This window comes from Puma concolor, chromosome B3 (assembly GCF_028749965.1).
Source record: "Puma concolor isolate L17-30 chromosome B3, mPumCon1.1.hap2, whole genome shotgun sequence".
Classification (NCBI taxonomy): Eukaryota; Metazoa; Chordata; class Mammalia; order Carnivora; family Felidae; genus Puma; species Puma concolor.
The window spans coordinates 86,076,516-86,104,502 of NC_141672.1; the positions used below are offsets into that span (position 1 = coordinate 86,076,516).

General features: G+C 49.4%; 1 long non-coding RNA gene across 1 annotated transcript; it reads right to left on the reverse strand.

Annotated features, from left to right (window-relative positions):
• Nucleotides 1–22,611: 22,611 nt before the first annotated feature.
• LOC147580173 (uncharacterized) lies at nt 22,612–27,981 on the reverse strand. The gene is made up of 2 exons (XR_015251895.1): nt 27,406–27,981; nt 22,612–22,879 (listed from the first exon to the last, which is right to left on the reverse strand). It is a non-coding gene; the product is annotated as an uncharacterized LOC147580173 (long non-coding RNA).
• Nucleotides 27,982–27,987: the final 6 nt, after the last annotated feature.

Genomic DNA, 27,987 nt, shown 5'->3' on the forward strand with positions numbered 1-27,987 from the left:
TAAATACGTGACCTCAGGCAACCTCTCAAGGTTCCAAATCTCTTCATCAACAAAATGACAATAATACTCATAGATGTTATAAAGATTTTATAAAATACTAAATTTAAGAGCCTTAGGCTTGCTCATATAGGGCAAATATGGATACTTAAATTTAACTTAAATAAAATTAAACAAAAGAAAAATTCAGTTCTTTAATCTCACTAACCATATTTCAAGGATTCAATAGCCACATGAGGCTTGGATAGTGCAGATATAGAGCATTTCTATTATGATAGATTCTATTGGATAGCACTACAGAATATGTCAATAACATTGATGCTAGCAGTAATGAATGCTCAATAATGGCAGTAAACAACAGTGTTACTGTTTTTACAGCCACATTCCATCATTTGGATACCACCATCTTGATTTCCGCCATTATCCTAATGTCACCTGTATTGTTGGCTAATGTTTTTCTTTAAGTTGACTCATTTTATGAACAAGTGTATGTAATACCATATTCATAGGTGGGAAACCGGTATCATTAAATAATGAAAGGCAGCACAAAAACAACTCCTATGAAACAAAATAACATCTGTTATTAAAATATAAATAAAAAAACAAAACAAAATAACAATACATAAAAATAAAAATAATAAAAGCAATAATAAAGTGAATTGCTTTGTAAAAATATATATCTGAAAACAAATTCCTCAATGAGAAACAAATGGAACTGTTTATGGTCAGTCAGGAATGCACTCAGCCCAGTGAACAATGAAATTAAAAGACTATGTCAACAAGACATGGTTAAATTTTAATGTTTTCAAGCACCCCAAATCCTACCTTGCCATTAAGTCGGTGGCTTTTGGCCCTTGGAAGCTGGGTCACCGTCTCCGAGTCACGCGGCCAGACACCTTCCTGCTCCTTCTCCCTCACCCCAGGAGAACTGGGAAATAAAAATGGCTCCCAAATCCCCTCCCACATCCTGAAGCCTTCAGCAAAGGTCCAAGCAGCACTAGAACACCAGCATCTACTTGACCAGCCTTAGCTGCTACGGAAAACCTGGGAGAGAAAAATCCCCCATGCTTCTCAGCAGCATAGGGGCCCAAGGGTGAGGAGGAGTGGGTGTCCTGCTTGTGCCGCCTGAGATCATCCCTACCAAATGCTCTGGTCACACGTGTCCTTTCCTCAGACAGACTACAATTTTGTTTACTAGGTGTTATTTAGGACTGGGTTTGACTTAACGGTCAAGGGCCTTATTTAGGTTAAGGTTGATTAATTTACAGGTGCAGTTACTTAATGCAATTAAGCTTTGCGATGCCTGGAATATAGAGTGATGATGATAAACACAGATACCACGTTCTGGTGGCCTGAGTTTGAATCCCAGCTCTACCTCTGCTTGTCCACGTGACTGGAGGCAAATAACATGACCCTTGTGAAAAGATAATTTTATAAGTAGTTTTTTTTTTTAACTTTTACTGTTTATTTTTGAGAGAGAGACAGAGTGTGAGCAGGAGCTGAGAGGGGACACAGAATCTGAAGCGGCCTCCAGGCTCTTGAGCTGTCAGCGCAGAGCCCAACAAGGGGCTCGAACCCATGAACCACAAGATCATGACCTGAGCATAAGTCAGATGCTTAACAGCTGAGCCACCCAGGCACCCCGAAGATAACTTAAAAAAAAAAAGAGGTGAAGTCATGACTCTCATACACATATTCAAGTTCTACGTCTCTTATTATTATTACTGAGAGAACCAGGTAGATATTGCAACCCATTCAAAGGAGAATCCAAAGAACAGACATATTTATAGAACAGAAATATTGAAATGAATTTGTAATGGAAGAAAATTTGAATTTTCCACAAGACAGGACGGTTGAACAGAATTCATTTGCATATCCAGAGACAAGAATCTTTGCCATCAGTTCTCTATAACCTACAGAGTCGCAAACTGCCTGAAAGGCAATGGAAGTCTATAATCGAATGGCACAGAATGGTGTGCCTCTAAACAGCACGTAGTTTTCCATTGGAAACACCCCATTAATTTTTTTTTTTTTTTGCTTATTCCAAATTTACTTAAATTCTTCTGTGCCTCAATTTCCTCACCAGTATAATAGGGATGTGATTCAAGGGCCTGTCTCACTGTGCCATGGGAAGCAGAAAATGAGCTAAGGTATGCATTAGTACACCCCAGTCACTTAGATGGGAATTGGGGCTGTTCTCCCTTCCTCTTTGTCAAGTGGATTCATTCCACGGGAGTAGATCACAACGCAGCACGCATGGATTTGTGCCCACCTTGCCAGATGTTGTGTTAGTTTGACTGCTTTCCAATTTCACTCTGAGGGAGGGCCACAGGTTCTGAACTGTCTCATGTAGGCACAGTGCGCTGACTTTGAGGTCAGCTCAGGATGAGGGAAGGAAAGAGGGAATCAGGAAAATGCAGCAGAGAATGGAATTGGGTGGGTTTGGGTTCAGGGTGACAGGAGTGTGGTCCTAAGACCTGCAGACCCCCTGAGTCTGTTGGAGGTGGTTAGCTCTGGTGGAGGCATCCTAGAGATGGCCAGAGGGAGGTGAGGGTGTGTCCTGGGAGTCTATGTAGTGCCCAGTGTGAGCAAATAGCCTCTCTATAGCCATGGCAACCACACTCCCTGGACCGAATCCAACCAGATACTTGGACCTACCATTCCTTTATTCTTTCCTTCAGTCAGTCCATCGACAAGTGTTCACAGTGTACCTTCTTGAGAGACTTTGGGCTCTGGGGACTTCTGCTCTTCCTGTGCCACTCCGGTGAAGTCCTGGATTTAGTGTCCTGGAGAAAGAGCATGAGAGCCCTGGACTGGGGGTCAGGGGACCTGGGTCAGCCGCTGGTCCCTTACTTTGTGTGGGACCTTGTTCCAGTTACTTATCTTCTGTTTGCTCTGCATAGTACCTACCCCGAAGGATTGTTTTCGGGTTTCAGTAAGATAATCCTTGCAAGAGACTGACTCAGTAAGCACTGAAAAGATACATTAAAAAAATTTTTTTTCACCATTAGGTTAAGGACTTAGACTTGATTGCTATGGTCACTCCCACTTCCAAAATTATGAGAGCTACTTCTCTCCTAAGGGCCCTCCCTCCAGGCGGGCATCTCAGGGGCGAGAGAGACCCACTGCATGCAGCGGCAATTTGGGGCCAGCAGGGGACGCCCTGACCTCGCCAGACAAGTGCAGCTGCAGGGAGTCCCAAACTTCCCAGTCCTTGTCCCATCACCAGGGACATAAGGACATCCAAAGTTTTCAAAATCACTTCTACCGAGGCTAGAGGTGTCTGCGTCACGGACACGAACGTTTGTCGATCATTGAGCAAGGACTAAATCAGCACCCTCTCGTGCCAGGCACTACTCTAGGTGCTGGGGTCACAGGAAGCAGACCCCGTTCTGCATTAGGGGAGGCATTGCTTTTTTCTCAGATAACAGCTCACTTACACTTATTGAGAATTTACTAAGTGCCAGGTTCACTTTAGGTGCCTTAAATAGATTCTCTCTTGAGCCCTCATAATGATCCTGTGAGGTGAGCGTTGTTTTATGCTCATCTTCCGGCTGAGGCGAAATGAAGTGCCTTGGTCACACCGGTAAGAGGTGGAATGAAGATTTGAATCTGGGCGCATTGCCTTCAGGGCCACCCACCTTGATGCTCGGTCTCCGTGCAGGAGAGGCAAATGAGCACAGCCCGAAACTTTCAGATGTCCCAAAGAGGTGCTGGGAAGGGAGCAGGAGATGGTGAGAAGGGAGGGAAGAGTTGGCCAACTCTGGGCAGAGTAGAAAAACCCGGGACTCCACTCTCCATCTATCACCATCCCCTCCTTCCTCGTTGGTATGTATCCCCATCCCAAGCCCTACCCCACCGCCACATGCACTGGCAGAATCCTGCCTTCTGGTCCTTAATCCTCGGATTCGAGGCCCAACTCAGCATTGGCTGAGCCAACTGGCTCAGCATGGCTGTCTCTAAAGGAAAGTCACTTCTCTGATCCCTATGGCCTCCATTTCCTCAACAGTAAAATGGGAATGTCTTCCTCCACTGCTATGCGGGAGTTAAATGAGATAATGTATATAAAAGTACTTGATAAGTGAGAAAGCCTGGTAGGAAGGCTGTGTTTCATCATTATTTCCCCCTCCTACTCAGGCAGTGCCCCGAGTACAAATTTCAGTCCTCCAAACACCCTCCCCTCCACCCCCACCAAAACCCTAGTCTCTCACTGACCTCAGCTAACCACACAGAGGCAACCCATCTGGCAGCTAAATCATGCTAACAGGTTCATGACAAATGATTACATACGTCACACTCCATCTTTGGAAGAAACTTGGGCAACATTAAACAAAGGCTCTAATGGTGGGATTTCAGGTGCTGGGACTGTGGGGATATGCAAAGGAAATCCCAGCGCCCCTGGGCCACGTGCCTGGAAGGTCTGCTGTGTACAGAATCGGGTGGTGGCACTCATGAAACAGTGACCTTTAACGGGTTCCCCCCTTCTCATCAATAATTTCCTTCCTTGCTGAACCTCAGGAAGGAGAGGGCCACCACTCCCCATACTGTACAGGGGAAACCAGGACCAAGAAAAGCATGCATGGCTATTGCTCAATCAGTCCCAGCCAGGCTTCCTCCTCCCCCATGGGTCTAGTGAGTGGGAGGAGGAGCCCCTTTATTCACAATGATTACGGGTCCCAACATTTTTAATTTCCTGCCTGGAAGTCAAGGACAGATAATTACATAGCAAGAGTTTCTGCACAAATTACCCAGGTGTCTTAACTCCCAAAAGTAACAGATGCTGTTCATCTCTTGGCCTCTGTCATCATTCATCCTCGATTGTCCGGGGGAGCCCATTCCACCGCTCCGAGAGACCAGCAGACGCAGATTTATATAGGGAAACCTAGACAGACACAATGAACAGACTCCCTGTCAGATCCGAGCCAAGTCCTGGTAATAACATCAATGAATCACTGACTTTAGTGAGTCACCATATCAAACTGCAAGAGGTTCCAAGATCTTTCTAGTCCAACCCATTACCATCGAGTTATTCACAAGTAAGAAAACGGACTGAGGCCCAGAGAGGGAAAGTGGCTTGCCCGTGGTCACAAAGTTTGGTAATGGTAGAGAAGAGGCTGGAAGCCCTGAGTCTCAGGCCCATGCACTTTGCACTGCCCTTTATACCCCTGTGAATGCCCCCACGGGGCTGGAACAGAGGGTAGGATGGAAGGCATGGGCCTCATAATTAGCCAAAGGGCCGTTCAGGTTGTCTCCTGGCAGGTGGGCTCGGTGTCAGCCTCAGCCCTCCCTTGGGGAGGGAAGAGCCTGGGGCCCATCCTCACACCCCCGGCGCCAGGCCTCGGATTAGAGGCTATAGGAGGCGGCTTCCTGCTTGGCCCTCATCCAAGGCCATTTCACAATGGGGGGAAGAACGCTGGGCTGAGAGTCCCGGCTGACTGCTCACTCCACCCCTACCTCAGCCCCTCTTAGACCCCCTGGGGAGAATGAGCCAGGCCCCTCATGAGATTTGGGGTGAGGAAGGGAGACGGAGACTGGAGAGTCCCCATTGGTAGTGTTCTAGGGGCAGTGCCCTGGAGTCGGGCGGGGGGGCCACCTGTGGCAGCTGCCCACCCTTCTTTCTTCTCCCATGCACCAGCAAGCAGTCGCGCTGGGGAAATTCTTTGTAGGGCAGGAGGTGCTCCATTCAGACCAGCTCATAACACTCTTTTTAGTAGTCAGAGGGGAACCTGTAAACAAGCTGGGAGAGGGACAAGGCCTCGATCAGCTTCCTGTAATGAGGCATCATGACTACCAGGCGAAAATTCCAGGGAGGGGAACCCAAGTCATCCTCCTTCTCTTCCCAACATGCCTTAGTCTGGGGTGACTGCGATTCAGGCAGGAATCAAGACAGACACATTGGGACCTTCCATGGGGATTTATTGTGCCCTTACAGCAGGATCAGCTCTGAGCTCAGCTCCATAGGAGATCTTGTTTAAAGAAGGAGGTAGTGGTTAGGGACCCAAATTCTCCTGTCTTTAAGTCTTAAAGAGGAGACAAGACAAACCCAGGTAAAATGTCAAACCACAAAACAAGGTAGTGTGAGGTTGGGGCCCCCATTCTCGTGCTGGACAGTCCAGTATGGCCAGTGGGGAGGCAGGGGTAGTCCCTGCGGACAAGGCCGAGGGGGCCCACAGGTTGGGGGAGAATGGCTCTGCAGAGATGGTGGGAGAGGTCTCCAAGACAGGGAAGGGGAGACAAGGCAGGAATGCACATGTACATTCAAGGGGCAGGACCACATTTGCACGGTAACAAGACTGGAAACGTGCCTGGCCATGAGCTACTTCCTTCCTCTGTGCTCTCATTCCTTGAACACAGTCCTTCTCTGTGTCCATGGGACGCGGCTGGCCTACCAAGGCAGGTGACCACGTGGAGAGCTTGGCCAGGGTGTGGGGGGGCCCAGGAGTTCAGCCCCTCCGTAGAGAAGCCCTCTGACAACAGGAAGCAGCTGCGGTAGGCTCCAGGGCTGTGCCGGTGTCTGTCACTCTCTTTCCACCCTGGTTCAGCCCCTGCAGAACAAACTGTTCTTTGAGAAGCTCTGGGGACAGAGGGCCCACACCTGCTCCCCAGGTCGGTTTGGACAAGCCCCCATCAGCCCAGGCTGGGAGCCCAGCAGAGCTGTGACACGGCTCAGCAGCCCCCCTCACTCCCGCCTCCTCCCCTGGAGCCCTGCTGCAGTTCACTGAGGCAACAAAACCCAAAACAAGACCTTTGTGGGGAAACAGGACTGACTCTTAATAAGGACCTCATCCTGGGACTTCCAGAGATGTCTCTAAAATTAGGACCTAAAAAATAATAATAATAATAATAATAATAATAATAATAATAATTATGAGCTAAACTCCAGGTCCCCAGGTCTAAATTGAGTGCAGGAAGAATGGCAGCTGAAAGTCAAAACTTGAAGTTCTAATCTTAATCCTCCCGCTTAGCAGCTGTGTGACCATAGACACGACAGGGCCCTTGGCTGGACTTCAGTCTCCTCCCTGTAACGTGGGAAGTTGAAATTCGTGAGCTCTGAGGTCCTTCCAGTTTTAAAATATGAGAACCTGGTACTCCGAGATAGCTGTGGGCTTGCTATAGTGACTGTCTGGGGCTGGCAGGTGCTGGGAGAGATGCTAGGATGGGAATCCAGTTGAGGCCTACATAAAATGGAATCGGATTCAATTTAGGACCTGAGATGGATGGTTTCAGTTCCCCAGATCCCCATGACAAAGAGATGTGGGTCTGCTGGACTGAGAATACCTCAAGAAGAGCTAATTTTATACAGGATTCCCCCATGCTTGGTGAAGAGCTAGAATCCTTCCAGAGAGTTTGAGGTCATCCTCAGTCAGAGCCCCTCACACCCAATTTGGAAGGAAGGAACTGGGAGAAGGGGCAGCTTGAGAGCAGAGGATGGGGTGTGGAGATAACGGAAAGGAAAGATCCCAGCCCTCCCAATGCTCTTCCCCACATAATTTGCTTCTTACAATTCCTTCAACTGGGGACCGATCCTTTCATGCCACAGTTACAGCTAAACCTTGCCAGGGAGCGCTTAAATTCTCATGATGGTGCGATTGACAAGCGTCTACCTTTCTCGGCCTCAGGGTATGCCGGGAGATGCTTTACCAGGCTGTGAGGAGTGGGAGAGGAAGAAAGGGGAGGTCCAGATATCACAGAAGTCATGCTTTTTCCTGAAGCCAGATCTAGGCCCGTTGGCTCAGACCAATTCCCTGTGGGCAGTGATGTGGGAGATGCCTTGGGCTTCCTAAATGTGTCTGGTTTGCTTTCTGACCCTCCACAATGTACTTTCCGGGCCCCGGCAGCCCCTGAGAAGAAGAGCCCACTTGAGCTCCCATAGATCTGCTACCTGCTCAGCTTCCAGAGCGGGGTGGGGGAGAGGCTGGTAACACTCCTCTCTGGCCTCCCCGTCAGATCACCCGTGTGGCTTAGGTGCAACAGACTCTGCCTAAAGCTGTTTAAAAAGGAACCACAACCCTAGGCTCTTGAAGGCAGCTTCAGCACAGGGTGGAGTGTGTGGAGTGGAAGGGAGGGGGCGAGGGTGTGGGAGGAGGGGACACGTCACTCTCTACTGGCCTTTAGTCTGCAGGGCTGCACGCTGCCAAGACCGATGCTGGCAAAAAGCAAAGGGAGAGAGGAGGAAGGCCAAACGGAGACAATGTGTCGTGCTTCTCCACCATAGCCCAGGGCAATGTAGACATGGGCTCAGCATGCTCCCACCTGTGCGTGCCCCGGACGCATGTGAACCCACGTGGGCACATAGGCATACGTGCACAACGAGGGGGGGGGGGGTGTTTGTTAACGTGGGCGTGCACTGGCCATCACAAAAAAGAAGATGCCGAAACTCTGCATTTACCATCAAGGCCAATGGTGCTGGGAGCTCTAGAGCTCCCAGCCTGGCCTCCCACGGCCAGGTGCCTGCCCATCCCCCCATCCCCCCAAATCTGCTTCTCATAGAAACAGAGGAGGAAGAGAGGTGGAGAGGCCTGCAGCAGAGGCTTCGTCTTCTAGGACTACTGGCCAGGCCAGCAGCCTTCCTCACGTCAGTACAGCCCCCTCCTACTCACCAAGGAGCATTGACTGAGCCACTCCTTTGCCTGAGGCACTCACCAAGTACCACCTCAAAATATTTGCTGTCTAGCAGGAAGGGAAGACTTTGGGCAAACACGGATGGGCCTCGGGGCAGCTTCTCCAGGGCCAAGCTGTGAAGGAGGTGGACTTGGAAGGAAGAAAGGGTTTGGGAAGGCAAAGAGTCCTGGACTAGTACAGTGGGAAGTGAAAGAGACATTTCAGGCGAGAGGAGGGATTGGGAGTGCACGTGATTTATAGGGAAGGTTAGAAGGAGGCCCCTTTCGTTGTTCTGACACATCTTTGACACCAACTGAATCCCTTCGATTCAGTGTCAGCCGTGACACTGACCGCCCAGAGTTAGCGTCATAGCCCACAGGTTAAAGGGCAGAGTTGGGGCGCCTGAGTGACTCAGTCAGCGGGGCGTCCGACTTCCGACTTCGGCTCAGGTCATGATCTCGCAGTTTGTGAGTTCAAGCCTCGCATCGGGCTCTGTGCTCACAGCTCAGAGCCTGGAGCTGCTTCAGATTCTGGGTCTCCCTCCCTCTCTCTGCCCCTCCCCCACTTGCACTCTGTCTCTCTCTGTCTCAAAAGTGAATAAACGTTAAAAAAATAAAAACAATTTTAAAAAAAGGGCAGAGTCCCCAAAGACTGCTCTTAACTCAGATGCCAGAGGTAAATGGGGATCCCAGGCTACCCACACTTCTGTAGGACTCAGCTAAAAGTTCAGGGTTCCCACTACCTCATTTCATGTTCGATAATTTGCTAGAATGGTTCACAGAACTCACTAACAGTGCGATACTTATACTTAGAGTTTTATTATAAAATACAACTTGAGCGTGCCAGCCAAGGGAAAGAGATCTAGGGGAGCTGGGGGTGGGGGGTGGGGGGAGCAGGGCTCCATGCCCTCTCCTCATGGAATCGGGTGTGTCACCTACCAGCACATCAATGTGTTCACCAACCAGGAAGCTCTCTGAGTTTCAGTGTCCAGAGAGTTTTGGGTGTTTTTTTTTTTTTTTTTTGAAGTTTATTAATGTATTTTGAGAGAGAGAGCAAGCAAGCAAGGTAGGGGCAGAGAGAGAAGAGAGAGGATCCCAAGCAGGCTCTGCACTACTACTCGGATATCCATCCCACCAATCATGAGATTGTGACCTGAGTCGAAATCAATCAAGCATTGGATGCTTAACTGACTGAGCCACCCAGGTGCCCCTCAGTGTCCAGAGTTTTTATACGGGGCTTCATTCCATAGGCATGATGAATTAAATCATTAACCACACGAGTGCATTCCATCTCTAGCCCCTTCCTCTCCCCTGAGGTCGGGAGTGGGACGAGGGTGAAATCCCCAACCCTCTAGTCACACCGTTCTGGTCTTCCCACTGTCATTTCCGGCAGGGCCAGCCCCTCCCTGAAAACTATCGAAGAGCCCACCCTAAGTCATCTTATTAGCACAAACAGGGATGGTGGAAAGGGCTCCTTAAGAGAAAAAAAGACACTCCTATTACTCAGGATGTAATAAGGGTTTTTGAAGCTCTGTGCCAGGAAAGGGGGTCAAAGACCAAATATACGTATTTTATTATACCACGGTTATAATAGACTATTCCTGTGGGGCAAATAAGGTGGAGCTGAGGATGGAAAGGTAGGAAGGGGCAATTTTATAAGGTCAGAAACGGAATGGTAAGAGAGGGAGGAAGCACCGACTTCCAGCCTAAGAAAGTGGAGGCAGAGCAAAAGGAGGAGAGACAACTCCCCGAATTTAGTATCTTGACAATCTTTCATCTTATGTAAATAATATGTTTAGTTTACCCCAAGGTGTTTCATCCAGAAGGAAGAGGCATCTCTCAGTCTCTGCACTGGCACCAAGGCCCAAAGGACGTAGGTCTGCCTTCTCTCAACCCTACCTATCGTCATTCCCCCAGTTCAAATACCACCTTAGCCAAAGTCAGTTGGTTAGGCATCCGACTTGGGCTCAGGTCCCGATCTCCCAGTTCGGCTCAGTAATCAGTATGAAAATTCTTGAGATATTTTATATCTTTTGTACCAAAACTTTGCAATTTGACATGCGTTTTGTACTCACAACCCATCGGCACTGAGACTAGCCACGTTGTGAGTGTTCACGGCCATAGGGGCCTCGTGGCTACCAGTTCATGAGTTAGAGCCCCGTATCGGGCTGTGTGCTGACAGCTCAGATCCTGGAGCCTGTTTCAGATTCTGTGTCTCCCTCTCATTTTCTCTGCTTCTCCCTGGCTCCCACTGTCTCTCTCTCAAAAATAAATAAACATTGAGAAAAAAAAAAAAAATACCACCTCCTTGTTGAAGCCTTCCCTGATTCCCCAGTGGGAAGTTACCCTGCTCTGAATTCCAAATGCCCTCTGAGTCAGTCAGTCCCCTACTGCCCTATGTCATGACATAATTATAATCTCCCCAGTTGGATTCTAAGCACCTTGCCTCACGCCTTTCTGCTTCAACCAGCACTGTGTGTCCTGTATAACATTTGTGAGCTCTCTATAGACATTCGCTATCGTCACTGACCCCTCTTCCCTGAAGAACTCGGTGCCTTCCCTTGAAGAGCCCGGTCTCTCTGAAGAAAGTGTGAATGTCTATCTCTCCGAATGGAGTATGACAGAGTATGAATGTCTGTTCCACCAGACTGTGAGCTCTTCCGGGGCAAGGACACATCTCTACATTTTAGGCCTTAGCACACCTTACAGGTAGTGGGTGCTCAGACATGTGTGTAGAATGAATTCACTTCCTCCTAGAAAATGTCACCTTTCTCAGATTTAGGAAAGATTAAGACAGTAGGGGGATGAGTTATACCAGGAAGAAAGGGGTGGGGGGTGCTTAAAACAGAGGTAAGGCTGGCCTTTCCCACGGGATCCTGCACCTCCCGGGCCTCTTGCCAGAAGACTGCTCTTGCTGGGTACTCTGTCAGCAGCCAGGGAGACTGGCAGGATGAGAAGACCTCGGGCAAGCGGGCAGGCAGATGGACACCATGGAGCACCACAGTAACCTCTGGGGGGCAGGCGTAGCTGTAAGGAACCCTTCTGGGAACCATGTGAAAGCTTTCCCCTTGAATGGCTTCCAGCCCCTTTGACAACCCTAGAGCAGTGTCCAAACCATGGTTTACTCAACACTAATGGTTACCACTGGGAGGCCCCGGGCTGAGAGAGAGCAGGCCAGCTCAGCCACCGGCCCCTCCTCTGAGGCCGAGCCTAATGCTCCCTGCGACAGGCCCAGAGGCTGGAGGGTGTTGTGTGCCACGCTCTGAGGATGAGGGTCCCCTTCCTGTCCCCCTGGCAGGGTCCCGTGACATAGGAAGCCTGACATGAAAAGGGACATGATACCCAAGGTTTCTCAGTGGCCTCCGTGGTGGGCCAGAGTCAGTGAGGGCACATTGGCCTCTCTCTGCAGGCTTCAGGGACTCTCTGGCCGGGGGGGGGGGGGGGGGGGGGGGGGGGGGGGGGGGAGGGATGGTTCTCTCGCACCCCTGGATCTCAAGTTCTTTGAGCTTTTTGTGATCATGTACCCACCTCACGCTCCCGAGCATGGTACCTGGCATCTTGGGGAAGCCACAGTCTGGGAATGGGAGGAATGGAGAAGGCCTGCTCCCAAGAAATAGTTAATCCTCTCCCCTTCCCCCAGGCCCCTTGCACCTGCAGGCTGCGGTGTGTGGTTTCCCACAGCTGCAGCTGGCTCTGCAGCAGCCCCCTCCCTTGGAGGGAACCTGAGAGGCCCCTGGCCTAAGGCGCCTGGGAGGGGCTTCTCACCCAGGGTCAGGCTGCTGGGGGTGGCCTGGGAGGGTCTTGTAGCCCTCTGACCTGGACCCAACACAGGGAGTGCTCCGGTTGAGTGACCAAAGCTGGGAGGGGTCTGCTGGGCTTCCTGCTAAAGCCAAAGGCACAGACTCCAGTTGGGGAGGTGGCCAAGACCCTCTCCACCGGGACTTTCAGCCTCTCCCTTGCTTCAATGCCACTGACTTCTGGAAGAAGCTGATGATCTCTTTAGTGTGGGCTTGGCATTCTCCCTGGGGGCGGGGAGGAGCAGAGCTCCTCTAAAGGCAGGACAGGGTGAGTTGAGTGTGAGAGGTGAGAGGGAAGGACAGGAAGGAAGAGGAGGAAGTGAGATTTGGCAGAGCCAGGCCTCTGCTGGTCAAGACAGCCTTGAACCCACCATACTAGGATTCTGACGGTCTCTGTTCTCTATGTAGCCTAAAGAAGGGCAGGTTGCCACAGAGGCTGGGAAGATACCCAGCTGACCTCTAGGCCAGACAAATGTGTTCAAGGGACGCCTCTGAACTCTATTCGCAAGGCAACAAAGCAATAAGTATGGGAGCTTTCCTGCTAGGACATTTCCCTCAGAACAAGTTAAGAAGGTCCTGAGGCTCAGCCCAGAGCTAACAGCCTGCCCAACTGCCCAATGCCCCGCCCTTGGCCTCTGGGCATGTACCCAGATCTCAGGGGGACATCTGGCTGATGCCATAAGGAGCGCTCCACCCCGGATAACAGCTGAGGGTTGTTCACTTGGGTCCAGAGCCAAGGCTGGGGAGATGGAAGAATGGGAAGGTAGGAATCTGATAGGCACAGGCCAGGACTGGGCCCAGGGCTCTGGCTTATCTCACATCCAGCTCCAGGCAAATTGCTTCAATTCAACACTTTTTCTGTGAGGCCCTGTGGCCTCTGGTTCAGGGCTTCAGTGGCCTCCAGTCTGCAGAAAAAGCCCAGCTTCCCCTAGGAGACAACTCCTCCACCCAGGATGGAAAGAGGGAGGGCTGTTTGGCAAAGGAGGCTTGAAAGGAAACAGAGCTACCCATCTGCAGAAACCCCTGAGTCAGACGTGGGGAGGAGGGAGAGAGAGGGCCCAGCAGAAGCCCGAATTTGGTCCTCAGTCCCCTGCCTCAGGAAGACGCCTGCTACAAGGTGGCAGCCAGGCCTGTGGGAGGTGAGGGTACGTGCCGGGAAGGCTTTGCTCTTGGCTCTCTTGTAACCTGACACTCCTAAGGGTATAACCGATGCCAACCACCCATGCGAGTGCCAGGAGTCCATCGTGTACTCCAGACTTGTGCTTGGCTGGTTTGCTGCAGTGCCACGTGGCCAAGAGCGGGGAGTTCTGGCCGGGTGTCAGATGCCCACTATGTTTTACCCTCAGGCATACAGAGGCAAGGCCCTGTGAGAGAACTCTGAGCCGAGAAGAGGGAGCCAGCCAGTGTAGAAGGCCCATGAGGAGGTGATCCTGCCTACGCTAGGTTGTCTATTTAGTGATTGATGCTTTCATTGCTGTTATTACACTGTTCAGCGTTTACTCATGTTGGCATCCAGACCCCAGGCATCAGGAACGTTCCAGGAATTCTATCGTTGGGAGAGCTACGGCACACATCCGGAGTGCCACCTGCTGACTTCTGACTTAACAGCATTGCTTTTCACTTTGCTCCAATTCATCCATTTGGACCCTTCTCCAAGACCAAAACGCTCCGTTACTGAGTTAGGGATCTTTCTCTTCATGCATTTATTTTGTATTTCTCTCAACAAATCTTTAGTGAGTGCCTACTGTGTGCCAGCTGTTGTGCTGCTGTTGGGAATACACTGATGAATAAACGAGACCCCTCCTTGGTGAGCTCACGTCACAGCCAACATGGACTGGCCCAACTATGGGCACCCAACATGGCCCAACTATGGGCACCCAAACATGACTACTGAGCACTTTCAATTTCTTGAAAAAAAGATCATAAAGTCCTTAGAAAATGAGAACTTCCCCCCGCAAATAGGACTGTGATTTTTTCAATATATTTTTATGTATTTTATTTTAAAATACGTAATACGGGGGCGCCTGGGTGGCTCAGTAGGTTAAGCATCTGACTTTGGCTCAGGTGGTGATCTCGAGGTTCATGGGTTCCAGCCCCACATCGGGCTCACTGCTGTCAGTGTGGAGCCCACTTTGGACCCTCCATTCCTCTCTCTCTCTCTGCCCCTCACCTGTTCATGCTGTTTCTCTCTCTCTCTCAGAAATAAATAAATATTTTTAAAATTTAAAATATGTGATATAGTCCTATGGTTCCAACATAAAAATGATATAAAAAAATCTCAGTGAGAAGTCTTCCTTCTAATTTTCCCCTAACAGTTCCCATTTCTCATATAAAAATTTCCAGATCCTTCCAGTATTTCTTTATGTAAATATATTTTCTTAGTCTGTCTCTTTATTACTCAATAGGTAGCTTACTACTAAGTAATCATGGTTTTTCTTGATAATATGTTCTGGGGATTGCATTATATCCATGCATAGGGGGTTTTCCATCTTTTTCTTATAGCTGCGAAGTGTTCTTTATTCTATTTTTAACGTTTATTTATTTATTGTGAGGGAGAGAGAAAGATCGAATGTGTGGGCAAGGAAGGGGCAGAGAGAGAAGGAGAGAGAGAATCCCAAGCAGGTTCCGCACCGTCAGCACGGAGCCTGACGTGGGGTGGGGCTTGATCTCAACAGCCGTGAGATCAGGACTTGAGCTGAAATCAAAAGTTGGACACTTGACCGACTGAGCCACCCAGGTGCCCCAAATGTTTCTTGTTCTAAACCACTCCTCTATTAACACACTAGGTGACCAGTCTCTAATCTTTTGCGGTCAATCGGTGCCAGATGTGTCCCTTCCAATGGGCACAGGTACCAGGTTCCAAGGGTTCACGCATTTGTAATTTAGAGAAATATTGCAACTGTCTTCCATAGAGGTTGTGCCATGTTCATTCCCACCGGCAATGTGGGAAAAGGCCTATTTTCCCACCAGGCTGAGATTTTTTTAAAGTCAAGGAAGGAGTCAATATCAACACCAAAGCAGTGAGGCAAGCAGAAGGCCAGGTCCAGAGCAGCAGCCCGGAGCACTAAGCTTGGCCAACGATGGTGCACAGATAGCCGAGGACTGGGTGTCCTAGGCCATGGTGTCTTATTTGTGTTCGAGTAGTAACCCCCACAGCCAATAAAAAGGGTACCCTTCCCTAGGGGAATGAGGGACTCCAGGAAAAGATTCTATGAGGAGAGTGAGTTTAGTTGGTGCGTGTGCATGACGAGGGGGGTATACATGAGTAAGGACCATAAGATCCAGCGGAAAGAGAATAAATGTGAACTATAGCATGCTGGGTTTTCATGAGACCTAGGGAACAACTTGTAACTTTGAAGGTATCTCATGCAGTTTTAGTGAGTGTAAGGAACTGTGGGAACCTCTCGGTGGGATTCCCAGCAGCATTATCCAATCATTTGTGCAGAAAAAGCCAAATACCAACTGCGTGCCCGGCGCTGTTCTAGGTGCTGAGTATACAAGCGTGAACAGGACAAAATCCCTGCACTATGGAGGTCTAGAGGAGGAGAAAGCCGGTAAACAAGTAAGGAAAATAAATAAGTAAACATTTCAGACAGTAAGGAGAAAGGGTAGAAATGGAAGAGCCGGCAGGGGGCGGGGAGGCTATTGGAAAAAAGGGAAGTGACATTTGGGCAGACAACTGGATCGTGAGCAGCCCGTTCATGGATCTGAGAAAGATATTTCGGGGCAAAGGCAAGGCAAGGGTCAAGGTTCCCCAGGGTGAAGGAGTGGGGCCTATTCACAGCGCAATCAGCAAGGATGGAGGAGGTGGACCAGGAGAGGCAGACAGCAAACTGGGGAGCCTCAGGTGGGTACCAGACCACAGCAACGAGTTTGGGTCTTAACCTAAGAATAACCAGAAAAAGAAACTGGTCACAAAGGCACATGTTGCATGATTCTATTTATGTGAAATGTCCAAAATAGGCAAATCTGTAAAGATAGAAAGTAGATTAGGGGTGCCTGGGTGGCTCAGTCAGTTAAGCATCCGACTTCGGCTCAGGTCATGGTCTCACAGCTCTTGAGTTCAAGTCCCATGTCAGGCTCTGTGCCGACAGCTCAGAGCCTGGAGCCTGCTTCAGACTCTGTGTCTCCCTCTCTCTCTGTCCCTCCCCTGCTTGCACTCTGTCTCTCTCTCCAAAATAAATAAACACTAAAACATTTTTTTTTTAAAGAAAGAAAGAAAGAAACTGGATTAGTCTCTAAAGTAGATTAGCCCAGGGCCGGGAGGGTCAAGAGGAAACGAACAGTCAATACTAATGGATACAGGGTTTTTTGGAGAGGGGGAGGGGTGATGATGATGAAAATGTTCTAAAATTGATTATGGTAATGGTCACATAATCCTGTAAATATACTAAAAAAAAACCCCACTGAATTGTATACTTCAAATGGGTGAATTATATGGTATGTGAATTATATTTCAATAAAGCTGTTATTTAAAAGCGATAATGGGAGGACTGCTTTAATCAGGGGAGTAGCATTATCATTCAGTCTGCTGTGGGAGAATAAACTGTAAGGGAGCAAGAACAGAGGCGGGAGATGGTTGGGAGGCCAGCCAAAGGGGATGGTGACTTGGCCTGGGCTGGTGACTTTGTGAGCAAAGTTAATGAGGAGGTCAGACTGGGGTATATTTTAAAGCTATGGTTTGATAATAATTGGATGTGAGAGGTGAGGGAGAGAGACGAAACCAGGCCAGTTAAACTTCAGTTGAAGGGGCGCCTGAGTTGGTTAAGCATCTGATTTCGGTTCAGGTCCTGATCTCATGGTTCGTGAGTCTGAGCCCCGTATCAGGCTCTGCCCTGACAGTGCAGAGCCTGCTTGGCATTCTCTCTCTCTCTCTCTCTCTCTCTGCCCCTCCCCCTTTTGTGCTCTCTCTTTCAAAAATAAATAAAAATAATGAACAAGCAAACAAACTTCAGTGGAGAAGACTGGAAGAAAATTTGGATTGGGGAATGGACAGAGAATCAGAGCTCTCTTTTGGACAAGTTAGGCCTCCGAGATGTCTACTAGGCAGGGGCAACGTGAGGGGCAGAGTCACCACCACAGAGACGGCCAAATGCTAAGGGCCAGGAGCCCTATGAGGAGGGCTCTGTCATTGTTCCCACATGTCTTGGGTACAACTTCAGATCCCCTACTGCCTCACTTCTGTTTCCAGTCACTGCTGCCGTTACCAGTTTTGCACAGGCCTTGACCAGTGTCGTGCAAATGCAGCTTTACAGTGTCCCTGACATGCCTCTTACCTCCTGACTCCATGGTGCGGGGGACGTCCATGGAACCCACTTGACATTGACACATAAGCCACCCAGAAGTTAATGTCCATGGAGTAACTTGACAGGAGCCTATGGGTAAGTGCCCCTCCTTCTTCCCACAGGTTCTGAGACATTTCACAAAGCTTCTCAGAAGGTCCTGCGGGTTTGAGCAACAGTCACCCAATAGAGAGGGCCACCTTGTCCCCACACCTTTGATCAGCAGCCTTCTATCCATGTTTCACTCTTCCTCTTCCTCACTTCCATTCCCTGGGCCTGTCCCCCCAAATTAACTACTCGCACTTAAGCCTTTGTGTCAGGCTCCACTTTTGGGAGAGCCTGTGTAAGCCTCCATCGTACTGAGGCACCGGGGATAATTTAACAACTTTGTCACACAGCACATCAGTGCAGGGCAGGGATTCGCAGCCAGGCAAGAGCTCCAGAACTGGAGCTGCTGTTTCATTCTCTACTCTGTTCCCCATTGCCTCTTAAAGAGTCCAACATCTTGATGGCATTTAAAGACACAGACCTTGGGGCGCCTGGGTGGCTTAGTTGGTTAAGTGTCTGCCTTCAGCTCAGGTGATGATCTCACGGTTCGTGAGTTCAAGCCCACATTGGGCCCACTGCTGTCAGCGACCCCGCTGCAGATCCCCTGTCCCCTTCTCCCTCTGCTCCTTCCCCGCTCACACTCTCTCTCTCAAAAAAAAAACAAAAAACTTAAAGACGTGGACCTAGATGGCATCTAACGAGGGAGAGACGCTAAGTAGGGAAGAAGTCCTCGCACCGTGCTAATTGAGATAACGAGAAGAGGAAGAACCAGTGAAGGGGCTTGAGAAAGAGGTGTTATCGAGGTAGGAGGAGGCCAGACCAGTGTGGAGGGCTGGACAGCAAGGTTCATAGGAGGAGCGATTTCTCTAGGGTGCAGAGGTTGCTGAGGGACTGAATAAGATGATCTGATCCTCGGATGTGCTGACAAGGAGGCCACTGGTGAGGTGGCCAAGTGCACTTTCAATGGAGTGACAGAGACAAAAGCTTAGCTGGGGTGGGCTAAGTGGGCATGGGGGTGAGGATGTGCAGAGGAAGGAAATGGGGCAGTAGCTAAAGAGGGTCAGAGGAGAGTTTGTTTTTTTAGGTGTGAGATGACAGCATGCTGATACCCTGAGGGGAAAGATCTGATAGAAAGGGGCAGCTGGGGAGCACAGGTGGGAGAAGGGTGATTTGGGGCGAAGTCCTGGAGGAATGAAGGGATTAGAATCTGGTGCACAGTGGAGGGGCTGGCGCGGAAATGGAGAGGAGGCCACCCATGGTAAGAAAGGAAGGCAGGTGCAGCGATGGTGACAAGACAGGTACTTCTCATACCATCGCATCTATTTCCTCAGTGAAATAAGAAGTGAGGTGGTTAGTAACAGCGGGGAACAAAGAGGAGGTGTTGAGGGTTGGAGAAGAGAGAAGAAGATGTGAAACACTCATCTGGAAAGTGGGGCAGTGAATTTTGTAGAGAAACACAATAGGATCACTGGGCAAGCTGAGTGCCCACTTGAGGTTTGTGGTCAGAAATGTAAAGTGCGGCTAGTCAGCTCGGCTGAGAATTTTCCCCAGTGATGTTCAGCTACTCGGTGCAGGTGCAGAGTAGGTAGGGCTTTGGGGTTAAGCAAGGTCGAGGTGTGTCAGCGGAGTCCAACTGAAGGGAAAGGGTCAAAGAGGGAAGGGCTTGTGCAAAGGGGTGATTATTGTCACGGGCCACAGAATCAGCTGGAGAGGAAGTTCACGAGGAGATAAAGGGACTGAGGGACAGCGAAAGAGGGCGAGTTCAGTGGAATGGAGGTCCCAACGGGGACAAAGAGTAGAGTAGAGACAATTGAGGAAATGAACTGAAACACACAAGGGGGTGATCAGAGAGTGGGATTCAGCGGTGCCCAGTTCTAGGCTATGGCCACAGGAGTGGAATCTGGTGGAGAGAGGTGGTCACAGACCACACAGGAGTGGTGGGCGCTGGGTGGGTCATCTGTGTAGATGAACTTCCTGTCCACTATCTCTAAGATAGCTCCTTCACCTGCCTTTTCTCCTTTTGCAGCGTCTCTACCTCACATTATATTATGCACTACTGACTTATTTGTTAATTATCCTTGCTCTTGGGGTAATGGAGGACCTTGAGGGCTGTGACATTTTCTCTCTGATTTACTCCTGTACCTTCAATTCTAAGAACAGTGCCTGTTGTACAACATGTGCTCAACAATATTTGTTGAATGAAGGAATGGATGTTAAGATCTTGAAAAATAATGAAGGAGTGGTGGTGGAGAGGAAGATCATGAGCCAGGCACTAGAATATTCTGTGAATGAGTGGGAATGGCCTAGATTATGATAAACGCGTACAACTGGAAGGGATGGTGGCTGGTTTGATCTAATGGTGTGGCCTTCAAAGAAGATGGAGTTTGATTTTGTTTTTTAAAATTTTTAAACGTTTATTTATTATTTTTTTTAATTTTAATTTTTTTAATTAAAATTTTTTTAATGTTTATTTATTTTTGAGACAGAGAGGGACAGACCATGAATGAGGGAGGGTCAGAGAGAGAGGGAGACACGGAATCTGAAGCAGGCTCCAGGCTCCGAGCTGTCAGCACAGAGCCCGACGCGGGGCTCGAACTCACAGACTGTGAGATCATGACCTGAGCCGAAGTCGGCGGCTTAACCGACTGAGCCACCCAGGCACCCAACGTTTATTTATTATTGAGAGACAGTGAGAGATAGAGCATGAGCAGGGAAGGGGCAGAGAGAGGAGGAGACACAGAATCTGAAGCAGGCTCCAGGCTCTAAGCTGTCAGCACAGAGCCCGACGCGGGGCTCAAACCCACAAACCGCAAGACCATGACCTGAGCCGAAGTCTGATGCTTAACTGACTGAGCCACCCAGGTACTCTGGCAGATGGAGTTTTATTTATTCATTCATTTATTATTTTTTTTACTTGAAAGAGAGAGAGCGAGCACACGTGAGGTAGGGAGGGGCAGAGGGAGAGACAGAGAGAGGAAGAGAGAGAGAATCCCAAGCAGATTCTACGCTTAGCGCAGAGCCCAACACAGGGCTCGATACCACGACCTTGGGATCATGACCCGAGCTGAATCAAGAGTTGGACACTTAACCGACTTAGCCACCCAGATGCCCCAAAGATGGAGTTTTAAAAGTGGGAGGAAGAAGGAGAAAAATCCTAAAATAGCCATCAGGAGCAAGGAGGACAACTCCCCACCTCTAGGCACACTCCCCACCTCTAGGCACACTGGTATGAGGGATGTGGGAGAAGAAATAGACACAAAAAGAGGTGGCTGCCAGGAAGTTTTGTTTTGCAGATCAGGGAGGTTTCCATTAGAGCAAGAAGGTGAAAGAATTTTCAGAAAGAAGGTTGAGTATATGGGGAGATTTTATTTATGTTTGTTTAAAAAAAGTTTTTTTTAACATTTATTTATTTTTGAGAGACAGAGCATGAGTGGGGGAGGGGCAGAGAGAGCAGGAGACACAGAATCGGAAGCAGGCTCCAGGCTCCGAGCTGTCAGCACAGAGCCCAATGCAGGGCTCGAACCCATGAACCGTGAGATTATGACCTGAGCTGAAGTCGGATGCTTAACTGACTGAGCCACTCAGTCGCCCCTATGAGGAAATTTTGCTGATAGCAAGCTATGGGTTCTAGGAAGCAGTTATGGGGGGGATAGGATCAGATCAAGGGATTGCAGAGTTATATGGGAGTGAAAGTCTGGAGGATGAGGGTCACCAAGATTTTAAGGCTTCTGGTGGTGACCAGGAACACAAGAACTGCAAGGCATGAGGGGATTATCCTGATGGTCTTTCAAGGGAAGGTGGGGAGAACAGGTCTCATCCTAGTCTCCTCCTCCAGGCTGGGCCCTTGGGTGGTAGTGAGGCAGCCACGTTGGTTCAGGGAAGAAGAAGTCCTGCCAGATACCAACTGTTCAGAATGGGAGGTGAGTGGGCACTGGGTACTGGAAGGAAAGCTAAGTGGGCACTCGAGAGGCTAAATTATTGTAACTGTGGGCAAAATGGACATCATTTTCCTTATCTATGAGATGGAAAGGGAAGAAGGTCCATCCCATCTGTGAAAATCTTGGTCTTTCTCTCCTTCTCTCCCTGACCTCCTGTCTCAGCCTCTCCACCACTTAGCCAAGGCTTAATTCTTCCTGGGCACCTCACTTCGTATTCACCACACTCCTGCTGTCAGGATAGCTGAGATGCAGAGCCAAGGCCTGCCCTCCTCCTCCTCCTCCTCCTCCTCCTCCTCCTCCTCCTCTCTTCCTCCCTGGCTCCAAAATGCTCATTGCACTGTCCCATGCCACTCTAATCACAAGCAACCAAGGGGGTTAGGCATGGGCCTCCCTTGGGCATTGAAGTGAACCTCAGGCATGAGTAAGGAGAGGAAACTTCCCACAGGCAGTGGGGAAGACTCTAGCAGGGACAAGTGACAAAGCCACAGACTGACATGGAGAGCCTCCCCAGGCCCTCTAAAAGGGAACGAAGCCAGCAGCCATGGCTCAGGGATGAGCTGTTCACAATCTAGCAGCTCTGTGAGCCTGAGGCCCAGCCCAGGGAAACGGCCAGCACAAGGTCCTCGCCAGGGGCTTGATTTGAAGCCTGGACTCCTGGGGGAGTCAGATTCTCATCTAGTTGTCACAAACTAGATGTGTGTGATCCTCCCTTATCCACTGGGAAGGGTAATAATCACCACCTTGCTTACCTCATTTGTTGGAAACATGAGGTGATAAATGCCAACATTCACTGAGCACTCACCTTGAGTCAGACATTAAGTAATCCTCACAATAACCCTCTAAATTAGTCCCTACTATGGTCCCCCTTTAGAGAAAAGGCAATAGAGGCACAGAACATCTAGGTAACTTGCCTCAAGTCCCACAGCCAGTAAGTGACAGAGCCAGGATCTTAACTTCCAAACCATACGCTAGAGATTTATTGTCCTTTCAGGTCCCTCCACAACCTGTGAAGTAGGGACTACTGTCCATTTTGCAAATATGGAAAAATGTGCTCAGAGGGGTTGAGTTCTTTGCCCAGGGTCACTGGGCTGACAGGCAGCAGAATCAGGAATGGAATCCAGGCCCAAATCCAGAGCCGATGCTCTTCTCACTGGACCATATCAACCCCAGCATCATCGCCAGGACAAGTCTTGAGGCTGCCCTACATGAGGCCCCAACTGTAAAAACAAGAGAAGAAATTGTAGTCTAACTCCAGGAAGGTTTTGCAGGTTTGGGGAGGCAGCTGGCCAGATGCTTGCAGGAAGCGTTTTGCTGAGATACATCTCCATCACTCCAGAACTCAGGCAGCAGTATTCCCCCTCTTGAAACTCACCCAGAAGAGTCGGATTTTTGGGGCGCCTGGGTGGTTCAGATCATGATCTCACGGTTTGTGAGTTTAAGCTCCGCATCAGGCTCTGTGCTGACAGCTCAGAGCCTGGAGCCTCTTTCAGATTCTGTGTCTCTCTCTCTGCCCCTCCCCTGATCACATTCTGTCTCTCTCTCTCTCAAAAGTAAATAAACATTAAAAATTAAAAAAAAAAAAAAAAAGAAGAAGAAGACAAAGAGGTGGATTTTTGGATGCCTGGAAGAGTGAGACCTGCCCGTGTCTCTGTCTTCTGTGAGAATTAAGCTGGGTAAGTGGTTATTTACATTCCAGCCTGTTCAGAGAATCTCTGGAGACTTCTAGTGAGGCTTAGCCTCACCATTTCTCAGGTTGGATAGCTGAGGCATGGAAGGGTGGACTCCTTCCATGAATCTCGTGTCTTTTACATGTGATGTGAGGCAGGAGGTGAGGACAAAGATGTGTCAGGCACAGTTAGGACAAGTCGCAGGTTAGGAGAGGCGATGTCCTGGGGCCAGAGCCTTCTGTTGCCTAACAAATGTGTGCTGCCGACGGTGAGGCTACCGTGGCCAGTCATGTGGTTCGGGGACTTAAAACCACCACACTGAAAGTCTAGGAGCTCCGGCTTCATCTGGTTCCCCCACACAACCAGACTCTGCCCGCTGTGCCCACCTGTCACACAAATGCGGTATGTGCTCAGTAAATGCTAATTAGTCCCCATAAAGGGCTCAAGAAAGGCTTTGGAGAGCCTGGAGGTGGTGTTTTACCTGGGACCTTAAAGGGAATTTCCTTGGTGTAGAGATGGGGGAGAGGCTGAGAAAACAGCATGAGCAAGGATGCCTGGTATATTGGTGGGATTGGAGATTAGACCACAACTTGGAGTTCCCAAGTCTTTTACCTCTGGGGACCTGGTGACCACATGGTAATTTCCATTTCCCTGTTCTCGAGACTCTGACCTCTCTCAGGCCCAGGACCACATTTTGCTCCACAGGTCTCATTCCTGGCATGGCACTGCACCAGCCCAGAATGAGCAGCTTTTACAAATGGCCACGAAGGCACTGGAGAGACTGACAGGGGCCCCACCTCATCAGCTGGTGCACCCCGTCTGTTGTAGTGACCAATGCTCAGTGCTTTAAGGCTGTCTGCAATGCTGGAAATGTTCTCTATGCTGGCCAATGTTGTAGCACTTAGCTGGCTACAGCTGTCAAGAACTTGAAATTTGACTAGTGAGATGGGGGTTTGAATTTTATCTTTTATTTTATTTTAATTCATTTAAAGAGCCAAGTGTGGCTAGTAGTTAGTTTGGGGCAGTGTGGGTGCACATTCCTGCCAGGCCATGGACTGTCAGCTCCATAAGACATTAACTGTGTCTGATTTTCCTTACAGGCTTCTCCCCAGCACCTACACGGGGCCTAGAACATGATTGGCAGGCACTCCATTAATTGAAAGTTGCCAGATAGACAAGTGAGTGAATTCCATTTCCCTCACTACTCTGTAATCTCTTTAAGGGCAGAGACTGTGTCTTTTGTGTGTGTGGAAAAAAACCACATAACGTAAAATTTTCCATCTTTACCATTCTTAAGTGCATAGTTCAGGAGAATTCACTATGTCTGAGCTATGGTGCAACAAGAGATTGTATCATTGTGTATTCTCAGAACCGAGCACAGTGCCTGGCACATAATCTTGGTAAATACTGGCTGGAGGATATTGGAGCTTCATGCTTTGGAGAGAGCCAGAGCAAAGGTTCCAGTGCTGTCTCCTACCCTTCCCCCACACGTTCCCCTGGGGCTTTGAGAGCAAACCTGAGTGAAAGCTCTTAAGCACCGGGTTACAAAGAAGGTTCCTGAGACAATCCATGGGGAGTAGGGAATAAAATAAACTTCATGTTTGCAAAAATCTCAAATAAAGCTTAATCTACACAATGTATGGGTTGACGGTAGTACATGTGTATGATTTATAAATATACAAATATTATGGGGGTGATGCCTCTCAATATTTTGCCATTTGGTTGGAAACTACCTCTCTAGGATCCTGAGATAGATGAATGTTTCTAACTCAGATGAACAAGGTCTCTCCCAGCCTCCAGCTGCTTTCCTCCCTTTAGTTTGGGGGACTTTCCATAAAGGGCAATGATAAATAGCAGGTTGCAGGAATGAACCTGAGAAAGGTCGGACTAAAGGGCAATTAGCTCTGCGAACGACAGTCTGAGGGCCATGAAAAACTGGAGCAGTGACCACAGGGATCTGTGTATTTAAATCCTATTGGGTTTTGAGCTCACTCCTAGCAGAGGAATCAAAGTGTAAGTTCTGGTCCTCAAGTCAACTTTCAGTCTTAGTCATAAAGTTGGGGTGTTGTATCCCAGGAGTTGTGACTCAAGACAGCTTGAAGAGAATCCCTTTTCTGATTCTCCATTTTTCTATGCTTTTTCCTAAAAGTGATCTTCCTAAAAAGGCACCTAACACCAGACATCCTCTTTCACACCGAGAGGAAACAGGGCTTTACCAGAGGAAGATGCACCTCTCACTCATGTGACCCCCCTGGGAACATGGCATCGTGGAGCAGGTATGAGAACTTGAAGGACTCCAAGGATGGGGTAACAAGTCTTTTTGCAAGTCAAGTGGCTTCCAATTCTTTGCTTTCAAGGAAAGGGAAGGAGATGCTAATCAGGTTGTCAGCAGATCATTAAAAACAATGTGATAGTAAGATGAGGCTTACAATTTGGAAGTTCCAAGAATTAAATGACACCCTGTAACAAAACTCATTGGTTTCTATTACATATTTGTTTATGTGAACAATGTTGCTCAGTGTTTAAATCTATCACTGGAATGAAACAGATGCTGAACCTTCAGTCCAGCAATAAGGAATCGTCGTCCACATATACACACATTAACTAGGAAGAAAACCTACCCCTGCCATCTCATTAAGAGAGGTATTTCCAATAAAAATTTAATTTCTATGTTTCGGGTGCCTGGGTGGCTCAATCAGTTGAGCATCTGACTCTCACTTCGGCTCAGGTCACGATCCCAGAGTCGTGGGATTGAGCCTTGCTTGGCCTGGAGCCTGCTTAAGATTCTCTGCCCCTCTTCCCCACTCACACATGCTCTCTTTCTCCCTCTCTAAAAAATGAAATGAAATGAAATGAAATGAAATGAAATGAAATGAAATGAAATGAAATGAAATGAAATAAAATAAAATAAAAATATCAATATTCATTTGTCTTTAAATTTTCATAATGACTGTCACATAGGGTATACAGTCAAATAAAGGCACATAGAAAGTGAAAGAAAACAATGCTTATAAAATACTAGAAATCATATCCTTTGGAACTATTTAAACTTGTGATGAAAAAGTTCAGATGACAACTTAATACAAGAGGGTATATAATGTTAGAACTTCTTTGAGAGGATTGGAAGGCCACTGTCTGGGAGTTAAGGATCCATCCAGTTGTCTAAAGCATCTGTCCATCTCTGCCTTTACAGGGAATCTTTGATGTGGCTTAAAAAAAACAAAAAACACACACACACACCAAAAAACCACCCTCCTCAGTGTGACCTGCCCTGGGGCTCTGGATGCCGCCGTCCTGTCCACCAGGCCCACTGGGCTCCTTGGCTGGCCCCTCCCCGCCAGCGGCCTCCAGCCCCACTCCCCCCTGCCCTCCCCTTCTCCCAACCCCAGCCGTCCAGCCCTGGGAGTAAATAAACCACGTAAATAAACCACCGGGCAGGGACCCAGACAATGGGCCTTGGCGAGGAGTTAATGGGCTGGGCCTCTCGCGTTAGCCGAGTGTGACCGGAGCTGGCAGGGGGCCTGGCCTGGCGCCAGCATCGATTACGACTAGACGGAGCCAGGGCAGACTTGGCACGGGCGGGCCCCACAGCTGGCAGATTCAGTCACCCTGGCCATGAGGGCATGAGGCCTGCCCCTGGGGCCGCTGCCACCCGCTGGCCCCGCTCCTGCTGGCTGCCGGCACCGCTGGTGGGGAAGGGCTGCCCCTTGGGCCCCCAGACCCTCAGCCCTGACCTTTGGTCCTCCCCAGGGGACTATCCCTGATAGGGCCTCTTCCTGTTCCAGGTTGCTATGTGGCCTCACAGACTGGGGGGGGGGGGGGGGGAAGGGGGGGAGGGGAGGGTGACAGTGGGGGTGGGGGGGGAGTGGCAAGGAATGAGGGGCGTATCTAAGCTCGGTTGGTGTCTGTCAGCAGGAAGAGCAGGTGAGGCAGGCCTCATTTTTGGCCTTCAGATTGAGTCCCCAGTGGGCCTTTCTTTTCCTGTCCCTCAGGAACTCCTCAGGGCCACTGGCTCCGCTCCACCTCAGCAACCCCACCCTGAAGAGGGAGTGGGAGGGAGTGTCAGGGGAACCAACCTGAGAGCTCTCCCAAGTCCCTCTGCTATGAAACTGTTCATGTTGCAGTTCCAAGCAGGGCTTGGCTGGGGAGAAAGGAAATTCTTTGCTTTTTAAAGTTTACCTCAAGCTCCCAGAATCTCCTTGGACACTCTCCCCTGGGCGATGAAGTATCGTGTCTTCACAGAACAGCGCTCGTGTCTTCTCAAGTTGACCCCTCATCCTACTCTGAGAAGATCCAAGGTCTCACAGTCTTGCTGAGCAAAGTTTTTGCTGATTTGGCCTGACAGCAGGGGACACAGCTCGTTCCGCTGGGCAGAGTCTCCAAATATTAGGGGATGGTCACTCCTCTGAGAAGTCCCAGTGAGAAGAGAAAACACGCGGCCACATGCCCAGGGTGACAGCCCCTGCTCCCTGAGGCCATGGCTGGAGAGCTGCAGGTGGAGGGGGGCATCCCAGATGGGGAGGCAGGTACGACCCCCGCCCCCCAACCCGGCCTCCTTACTCAGGGATGGAAGGTGAAACAGACCCCTGAGAGTGGAAGACAAGCAGCTTTCTGTCATGCCACCTCTAGGCCTGTTTCCCCGGCTCCCTCCTCGAGTT